At 41.1% G+C, this 10503-nt stretch overlaps 1 protein-coding gene across 19 annotated transcripts in view; it reads right to left on the bottom strand.

Annotated features, from left to right (window-relative positions):
• The window catches only part of Npas3 (neuronal PAS domain protein 3), an 824148-nt gene that overhangs the window by 744116 nt on the left and 69529 nt on the right, over positions 1-10503 (bottom strand). The window lies entirely within an intron of this gene.

Raw genomic sequence — 10503 nt, 5'->3', positions numbered from 1 at the left:
CCATAAGGAGGAGGAGCAAGGAGAGTGGAAGCAGAAACCTAAGAGACAATCCAGGAAGGGATAATGAACGAGCACAGATCTTTCTCCTCCCCACAAGAAGAAGGAGGAGGAATGGACAGCAGAGAAATGGAGCTGTGGGAGGGAGCCATTGCTGAACAGGCTCTGCTGACAGACAGCACTGTCTGAGGTCAACAGTTACTGTGGGTCAGAAACTGTGGTAAATGCTGAGGCAAAGATGACAACCACATGTCCCTGCCCTCAGAGGGCTTAGGGCTGGAACAGCACTGCATTGCAGAGGACAAGATGAAAGGCTTGAGGAACCAAAGATGAGATATGTGAGATGCCCCAGAAAACAGCACCTAAACAGAGACCAGAAAGAACAACCCCGTGATTTGACTACAGTGCACATATCCCACTCCCCCTGATGCTGACGGGAGACTGGAAGCGTGTTCCTTACGGGTAGGCAAGAACAGGATCTCACCTGACAGGAACGCAGGAAGTCTTCAATGGAGAAGGGACAAGGGGTTAAGACATTTCAAGTAATCAAACTCCAGTCTCTCGGTCTTTTAGTATTTTGTTGGTTGTCTGTGGAACCAACTTGGAAGCTCTCAGGGAATCAAAAAGAGCTCACAGTGGGCCTGTGACAATGACTCAGCTCTGTGAGTAAAGGAATCTGCCACCAAACCTGAGCTTGACCCCCTGTCCACATTAGGAGAGAAATAATGTGTATGTGTGTGCACATGTACACAGACACCCACATGCTTGGATGAGTGCACTCTCATGCACACATGCATTTTTTTTTCCAATTTACAGTAAAAATTGCATCACTAAAAGAGCTCTCCATGGTTTCAGCCTGACTGTCCTGATTTCACATGTTTTCAATGTAGGGGCTAAAATGAAAATAATGCCTGTACTTCACAGCTGTCAGGTTAGGTATTAAGACTTAAAAGAAATTATTGACCACCTACTATGTGCTTCATGCATCATGTTACAACAATCTCACAAGGGCACAATCACATTCCCTGTCTACAGAGAAGAATAGAAGCCTCAGAAAAGAATGCTCTCCTCAATGTTCTGCAGCTGTCAGTGGCCACTTCTAGACAGTTTTAAACAATCACATGTGTCTGATACCAGAATCCCTTTCAAAACTATTTAAAAGCCATCTGTCTTCCACCTTCTCCCCTCCCCATCCTCGACATTAGATACACTTTAAGATCTATAAAAGCACAGACAGTATTTTTATTAGTGGGAATGAAGACCCACTTTAAGAGCACCCCAAAAGCTAGTTCAAAATGCATCAACTGACAAAGAATAAACTCAGTCCAAGAGCACAGGAGGACTTCTAAAAGCAAACTGTTCTTATTTACAACTTATAAAATCTTACCAAAGAGCTCTGTATTCTATAATGTTGAAAGAACTATCTCCATGCTTAGCATTTTATGGTGATAAAAGAATTGTGTTCATAATAAAGAGTTTGAAAAACTAAAGATAAAGAAAATCAAAACAGAAATTATCTATAGTCCAAATAGTCACAGCTAGTGCACATGGGCATTCTGTTTGGTGAATTCCATTTTCTCAACTAAGACTAATGCAGTATGTAACTAGACTGTTTTATTTAAAATTACATGATAAACATGTATATAATACCCCCACTGTAATAAAAATATGACTTAGAGGCTGTGGGTACAACTTGGTGGAAGAGTCTAACATGTACGAAACCCTGTGTTCAATCCCCGGAACTAGAAATAAATCAAAACAAAACAAAAAAAGATATTCAATACGTAAATGGTCTTTTTATCCTCTAGGCCTGTTGGACATAGGATCCCCTAGCCACATGTCAGTTTTTAATCATAAGAACTCAACCAAGTCAATCTAACAAAAGGCAAATTAAAGTATCTGTCTCTCCTCTAGTTATTTCACACCATGAACATCTGAGGACAGAGCACGTGGTTTGTTTGTTTGTTTTTCCCATATTGGTACCCCCAATTTAGTGATGGCACAAGTTAAATGTTCAATAAATATTCAATAGACTGCTCACCATAAAGCCATGAGATACCTACCAGATAACAAGCCAGTGTCATGGTGGATTTTTGCACAGTACATAAACACATGCATAAGAGAACAAGACCTGAGCTCTCTGTTTTAATATAAGGTAAATGAAAACAGAATAGTTTTTAAGGTTAAAAAAAAAAAAAAAACTCCATCCATCACTCCTGTATCATCAGGGAGGAAAGGATGTTTCTCTAGAATGATAAATATGATAAAAGATTTAAGTGACCCATATGCAAAGGACATGCATAGTCTCAGCCCTGTTCCAGTGTGCCTCGCCACTCCAACACTCAGGTTATCACACTCCTACAGAACCAATCCACCTTTCAGGGTGCACTTTTTAGAATGTATTACGAATGACAATAATTGTTAACAGCTTTCAGATCTATTTCCAACAGCAGAAAGAATCAATATATGTATGAAAAGGGGGTGATTCTGACTCACAGTCAAATTAGGAAATGAGATACAGAGGAGAAATATGGAGATTAGGTCACGCCTTCCAGTGAAAGGGAATATTCATTCCAAAAGTGAAGCCATGGGTCAGCTTTGAATCCAAGTGTAAGGTTAACATTTTGTCTCACTAGAAAAAAATGAATTTGACCTTGTAATATTTATATCACATAAAAACTACCAGAGACAGATTTCTTTCTGAAAGCCTTCAGATTGCGTCTTGTCAAACCATCTGTGTCAGAGATGTGAAATGTGATCTTAAGTGGTGGCCATATTTGATGGTGACAACCCAAAAGACAGTACTGGGAAAGATTTTAGTGTTCCCTTTTTAAAAAAGAGAGAGAGAGAGAGAGAGAGAGAGAGAGAGAGAGAGAGAGAGAGAGAGAGAGAACAAACAACGAACTAACGAACCTTGGTTCGTTATTTTTGTTACGTCTGCCTAGAAGACTATAGATGTCACTGAGATGCCTTTGGGAAGAATGTCTCCTTTTATAAAACTGTCTCAAGATGGAAATTTGAAGCACTGGATGCTGTCCACCAAGGTGCACGTTTCAATGTTCTGTTTTAGTATGTTTTGGCTAAGACATGGGAACCCACTGTAAAGAATGCAGAACAAAATAATCCCGGATGGGCCAATGGCAAACAAGCTATAGTAAGTCTATCATGGTGGATATTAGTAAAAACAAAAAGTATTCTTTATCCTTGTGCATGTTTACAGCTCACCAGGGAAAGAAAAGCACAGCAAAGTTCACAGACATGGACGAGTCAGGAAATAAAGCGTTCATACATAAAGCTAATATTGCTTAGATCTGCTAGTACGTGTAGTCCTAGTAGCCTATAGGGAACCGTCTTGTATGACGATGTTTCAGAGGATGTGGTATACATTGCTTTCACCTTCTAAAGCATATGCTCCAACTCATTCTTCAAGTTACTTTTGCTAGATCCTGGTCTACCATCATTACTCCCCCGTAGCCATTAGAAAGTTTATGCCTTATGGGTTGCTAACTAAGAAAACTATAGTTATTAAAGGCCAAGCAGATGGTTCCGGTGACCTGATATACCATGTCTTAGGAGAGGAGGAGGCTGCCAAGGAAGAAGTCTGAAGAACCTCAGGACCTCAGGAAGAAAATGTTTGTGTTCCCGGAGGGGGGGACAGAGGTGTGCTACAGCACCCAGTGACTCGGGCACACCTGACACCTAGTAGTCTCTACACCCAGTCTCCTTCTCAGTTCACTGGGGACAATGATGACTGTCCTTGCACCCCCAAGAACTACCAGACGGTCTTTATAGGAATGAAACGTGGGCTCTTATCAAGTGGTGACAACTATCGCTGCATTGATATCCCTACTTCAATTTTTATATTATCCCATATGACCATGGGATACAGTAGTCAGCTATACAAAATAATATACATCATGTGGTTTTTGTAGCAATGTTTTGTTTCAGGTACACAGTACTGAAGGAGCTTGGAAAGGAAGATATGAAATCCAAGTACCAACAATTAGAAAAGGGAAAATATTTAATCTTTGCCTTGAAAAACAAGGATGGACATACAAGGGGGTTCCATAAGAACACACAGGAAGAATTTTGTGTGAACAGCCCTGGTTGTAAAACTTAACACATTAAATGTGTAAGTAGGCTGGTTTTGACCCTTTGGGAGTGATTTGTGACTCCTGACATATAAGAAACATTCATTTAGATGAAGCAAGGAAAATTCTCAGATAAAAATAACCATCACTTCATGAGTATCTACTACTCATCAATTCCTATGTGCCTCAATGTCTCTTTTCTAAAACAAAAATAATCATTTTAATTTAATTAGTGAACTCAGCCATCAGCTGTGATGTTCAGGCTACTGCTGCTGTACCGATCTCTGTGCCACACAGCTTCAATGTACGGCACCGTTTACCCCCACAGCAACTGCAAGCCACAGGGCAACTACTGGGAGATAGAGGGTCAACTAGAGTCAACTAGAAAAATCTTTGCCTTGATAATGGTTTTTAAGATGGCATCACTGTGAAGAGATTTAGCCAAGCCTGATAGTTCAAAGGGACTGGTATGGAGAAAAAAAAGGAGTCTCTCAGATCTTTGTCTCTCAAGCATTGAGGAAATGAAAGATATTTGTGAGATAGTAGAAGTGGAGCAGGAGAGAAAAAGACCATGAACTTCCTCACAAAATGTCATCATAGTCCGCCATATACTGAATGCTCAAAACAGACCAAGCAGTGTGTCCTTTAGATATAATTAGGTCATTCCCTTATCCCGGTATTACTCTGAGTATCTGCCTTTAGCAGATAGCAGTGGAGGCTGAATTTTGGATCACATGCTCAATCCAGCTAGCTGACGGCCAGATTGGAACCTAAATTCATCTGATCTTAAAACCGGCCATCTTGGTCTCTAAACTGTTGTCCCATAGCAGCACTTAAGATGATAAACACGCGGCCTGACTGTAAGGATTAATTGGTATTGATTCCTCTATTCTTCAGAACACATCTCCTTGGTATCTCAAGTGAGAGTCAGAGCCATTTTCTGAAGGCAGGATGCAAATTTCAATCACCAATCATCAATATTTTGAAAGACATAACAACACAGATGAGACATTCTTTTTTTAAAAAAAAAAAATCTATCAAGGACTATAAATAGCATGTGCACTGTTTTGCATGAAAATGACCCCGTTTGTGAACATTTGTGCCCGTTCTTTATCCTGAGTCCAGGTCTGTCGGTGGAAAGAGGAGTGACTCCTACAGAGGCAAAGTGAAAGAAGTTTCTAAGCAATGGAATCAAAAAGTTCATTTCTTGAAATCGGATGCTTTAAATGGGGTGTTTTGAAGACATTGTTCATATCTATTCAAATAGACCCCAGCCTGACCTAATGTTAATCTGTCACTCCTAACTGATCCTTTACAAAGCCTTAGACCACTGCTTACAAAAGGAATGTAGTTTATTACAGTTGTTGCACTCCAAATGAATATTGATTTCAATCTCAGGATGCTATGAAAGGACTTGCATCAATTACACAGTACATCAGAGTCATAATGCGAGTTACCTAGTTCCAATGATGCACCCAGCAAATCAATCATTCACTTTCACACACCTTCCAAGAGGCACCAGTCACCATGAGCTTCCTTTATCTAAGCCTTGAAATGAGCCAAGCAGTGCAAAGCACTGATAGAAAAGGAAACCATCCCCGGGTTTTATAAACCATAGGCTACTGTCAGAAAGCCATTATAATTACTCCCTTTCAAGTGGGCTGTGTGTTAATACAAATACAAATGAGGGGGTAAAAAAAAATGAAGCCTTAATGACAGCATTACGAGGGGAGGTTTCTCCTTTACATTATTTATTTATTCAATGGAAAATTATTTGGCAATTATGATAAAGCAACTAGAGGACAATGGCTTTCCTTTGAATCACTAATTAAAATGCTGATTGCCTGTGGCGTGAGATGTGTGGTTATGGTCAAACAAGAACCTTCATTGTACTAAACAGCTTGGGCTGGCCTGACACCTGGGTGGTGAAGGGACTGTAGGAATCAAGCTGACTTCATTTACTAAATTCAAACTCATTTTTATTCAATGAAATTTGAGGATAATATGAAGTTGAGCAAGATAATGCTTAGGCCAGTAATCTTAAAGGAAAGAGGGAGGGTGGGAGGGATGGAGGGAGAGAGGGGGTTGGGAGAGAAAAAGGGAAGGAAGGAGGGAGGGAGGGAGTGAGGGAGAGAGAGAGTGAGAGAGAGAGAGAGAGAGAGAGAGAGAGAGAGAGAGAGAGAGACTGTCTGTCCAGGTTCTAAGAGTATCTTTGACACCTTTCATGTGGGTTCCTGGGAAAGCGATTTCTTGAAGTAAGCTTGTACTTCCTGTGTCCTTATGATTCTCTTTCGGCCACCTTTATGCACAAGCAAGTATCAAAGACATGTCACCTTCTTAGCATTAATGCACTTTAAACAGACGATTCTCTCCAATAATAGGAGAAACACTTCACTATTAATTGTGAAGAGGAAGTTGCCTAGCATATAATGAATCTAGTGCTTTGGATTTTACTAACTAAAATGATAGCTTTCATAAGAACACTAAAATAGTCATTTTCTAAAATGAAAATATGTTTCATTGCCACTGGTTTGTGGTCTTTAAAGAAGTCTGCGGAATTCATAAAGTAAAACTGAGGTGAACACCATTAGCCTATGACATCATTTTAAATCGCAGTCTTTGGAAAAGACCCATTCTCTCCCTGAATGACAAGCGCTTAGATTTGGAAGCACTCGTTTCCCATTTGAGAATTCCCTCCAGAGCATCGGCCAAGAAGCTCAGGCTGTGCAGAAGCTCGGGCTGTGCGGAAGCTCAGGCTGTGCAGAAGCTCGGGCTGTGCACCATCTAGAGAAGATGCTGAGCGCTGCTTGAAAGGCAGGGACCATGCCACCTGTAAATCATCTGGAGGTCAGCTAAATGCCAAGGTCGGCCCGGCATTCTCCAGCTTCCACCCCAGCATCTGTTCTGCATCACGAGATGAACTAGTCCCTCTCCCAAAAGAACCCCTAATGGCTAGTCATTGTCAACTTGACTGAATTTTGAATCACCTAAGAGACATAACCTTAGGGCCTATCTTTGAGGAAAATGAGAAATTTAACTGAGGAGTGAAGACACCATCCCACAGTGGAACTGATTACAGCATTCCATATTCTTGGGCCCCAGACTGAATAAAAAGGAGAAAAAGCCCAGTGAGGGTTTGCATCCCACTGCCACCCCCACCCATCTCAGATTCTTGACCCAGGCCACTGAGAGAGTTCTTGCAGCCACGCCCCACTCCAGGGTGGATTCCCTGTAGCTTCAGACCCAGAGGCAGTATAACAGTATAAACCCTTCCAAGTGCTTTCTGGCAATTCTCCCACTTCCTTCCAAGCCTTATTTATCCAAACTTGTGAACAGTCATTCTTCCAGAAAGCCTTAGTGCATCTTTCTGACCATTCACCACAGTACGGCCTTTTCAATAAGAAGTACCTGGAGGGATGTGACTACTCTAGACTCTAGATTCTAGATGTGTGGTCAAGCTACTCAAGAGTAGTGGGAACTGAGACAGGCAAAAAAAAAAAAAAATAAAAAAATAAAAGATGCACAGCTGCAGCTGGGAGCCCTGTGGGTGCTGCTCCTGAATGTGAGTTACTTTGAAACTTGATGGTGTATCCCTTTCCTCCTAATTATCTTGCTTCTTTGGAGACATCTATGTAGCCTTTACTTTTAATTCTTTGGGTAAAAGGTCCAGAGACTGGCAACACCTGGCCCACACATCAACCACAGGTAAATAGAACCAGTTTCCTTTTCTGTTTATCAGCCTCCTCATCCCCAATTTTTTTCTTTCAAATGATGACATAACAAGCAAGGTATTCTATATATCTCACAGTGAACTTAAACTAAAATCTGTAATAAAAATGTGTGTTTTATGCAGTTGACATTTGCTGCCCACAGACTTCATTATCTTGGTCCACTGTGCACCCCTTCCGTTTGATGTTACATAAGCTCTCAAAGCCTTAGTTTCTTCACACATAATGCGTTTAACCCAGTATGTTCTGAATGGATTCTAGCTGCGGCTTCCAGCACACCTGTCAGATGCCAGGCACAGAGCAGAGGCTCTACGCCACCAACTTCAGATACAGGTAGGTATCATCATTTACACTTACAAGACAGAAATGCTACAACACACACAGGGCTTCAGTAATTTGCTTAACCAGCTTAAGTGGTGACAGGGCCAGGCTCGATGTTCAAGCCACCATAACCACTGCACTATCAGTGACCATCCCTCTTCATTCCCTGACTTGTAAAACATTAATAAATGGGATAATGATAAACTATTAATCAGACGCAGATTAAAGCAGCATTTCTTTAAAGACCGGCCTTCAGCTTGATTCATTTATCTTTGGGGGTTCGCTTACTCATCGACTGCAACTCCCTTCCTACACAATGCCTCTGCTCATGAAGAGGCCACAGTCACACGTGCAACAAGACACGTCTATGGTGGCCCGTGCACACTGAAGTCTAGCCACCTCAGTTTCTCCTGATCTGCTGGTGTGGCCCTCAAAAATATTGAGATGAATGAACAACGGTGACTTCCATCTTTTCCATGTTCTGCCCATCAGTCCATCTGTGCTCCTTCCTTTACCAAAGCAAGTCTCAATTTAGGTATTTTTCAGCTTCTTATTTTCCAAAATCTCAGGAAGTTAGCTCATTTCTCCTTTCTATTCTGCAGATTCCTAAGCATGGTCCCTTCCTTTGCAGGGCCGATCCTGTGCTGATCCCACAATCCCTTCCGTGCAGGGTTGATTCTGGGTCACCTAGCTTAGGGAGCAGGTCATCTGGGACAGCTCCACCCACTGGAGGTGTCACATTCTTTTAGCTTCTGACATGTTGCCCTTTCTGATTTGAAAAGCCATTATCCTTTACAGAGAGAACAGAAGTCAAATAGAATTTACTACCGTTTGCCTCTGTGTAGTCAATTTTTAACACTCTGCCATCTGCCCCAAACAATGCAAATCGGCAAATATTTATGGAATGCCTACAACGTGCGAATATTTTTATGAGAACAAAGAGAATACAAAGATGGCACAGTATGCTTCAGAAAGTGGAGAAGAGGCAGAGCCCAATCTAGGAAGAGAAGTGAGAGACAAAAATGGCCATATATGATGACGGTAAACACCCGGAGACAAACAGCTGCAGGGTCCCAAAGAGGAGGGTCCAGCTAAGCGATGAACTAGATTTTCCTCTCATTTTCTTTCTGTTAGGATATGTGAATTTAAGTCTTAGATATATACGTTTTCAGCGCTGATTTCTCCTGCCTCTTTTCTGTGTGACAACTGCTCTTTATATAGTGGAGTTCATTACTCACTATGACTGCCTGCACATCATTACTGAAGCCTCACACACCTGTGGACCATCTTCACTCGATCAGTCTTTCACTTACTAGTTCATTACTCATTTATTATACAAATATACAGTCAGCTGAATGCCAGGCCAACCGCTTTAAAGTCAAGTCACAGCATCACGTTCCTGTCTTTAGACTATCTATTGTGGACCGCAGCTATTGGTTTATTGGTTCTGCATTGGAGAACCTAAAACATCTTGCCAGTTAGGATTTCAAGACAGTGGCGCCTACGGGACCAGTGAGATGGCTCTGTGGGTAAAGGCACTTGTCACCAGGCCTGAGAACCTGAGTTTGACCCCCAAAATCCACATAATGGGAGGAGAGATTCAATGCTCAAGAGTGCAAACACACATACACACACTCACACACACACACACTAAATAAATAAATACTAAATAAATAGAATTTAAGATAATAAATTATTTTAATAAATAAAATATTTAAATATGCTTCTATCCTCAAGTAGCCAATCTAGCTGTATATAGCTTCCACCTGACCAACAAATTCTGCCCTTATTTAGAAGAACATTGAGGACAGCCAAGTGTTCCACTGTTTCCTCAATCATCTGAGAGATTATTCTGAAGACAAGTCATACATTCTTCGGATTCTTGGCAGGCTATCTTCAAAGGAAAACCTGCAGTGTTCTGAGGTCTCCCTAGGCAAAGATGCAGAAGCAGAGTAGCTAAGCCTCCACCGCCTCCTCAGTTCCCACTGTGGCTCCAACTATGTCTGCCGAGTTACTCCTTCCACAGCAAAATACTTTCTACCTGTATGTTTATTTTATATTTATAAATATTTCTTAAGTACCATTTCCATATTCAAAAGAATGATGTTTAATGTTGAAAGACATGAAAGTACAGATCAGAAAGATTTTTTTAAAAATTCAAATTTGGACTACCTAGAAAAACCTCTTTAACATTCTTAATATGTTTTTCCTGGATATATGTAGATGCACATTTGAATTTACAAATATGTGTCTGTGTATATGTTTATACCCTATAAGTGTGTGTGTGTGTGTGTGTGTGTGTGTGTGTGTGTGTGTACACATAACATGTTGACCTATGAGCTATGTGGTGAATGCTCATGGTGTTT

This window comes from Mus musculus, chromosome 12, assembly GCF_000001635.26.
Source record: "Mus musculus strain C57BL/6J chromosome 12, GRCm38.p6 C57BL/6J".
Taxonomy (NCBI): domain Eukaryota; kingdom Metazoa; phylum Chordata; class Mammalia; order Rodentia; family Muridae; genus Mus; species Mus musculus.
The sequence above is the reverse complement of the archived record's forward strand: the minus strand, read 5'-3'. Positions and strand labels throughout refer to the sequence as shown.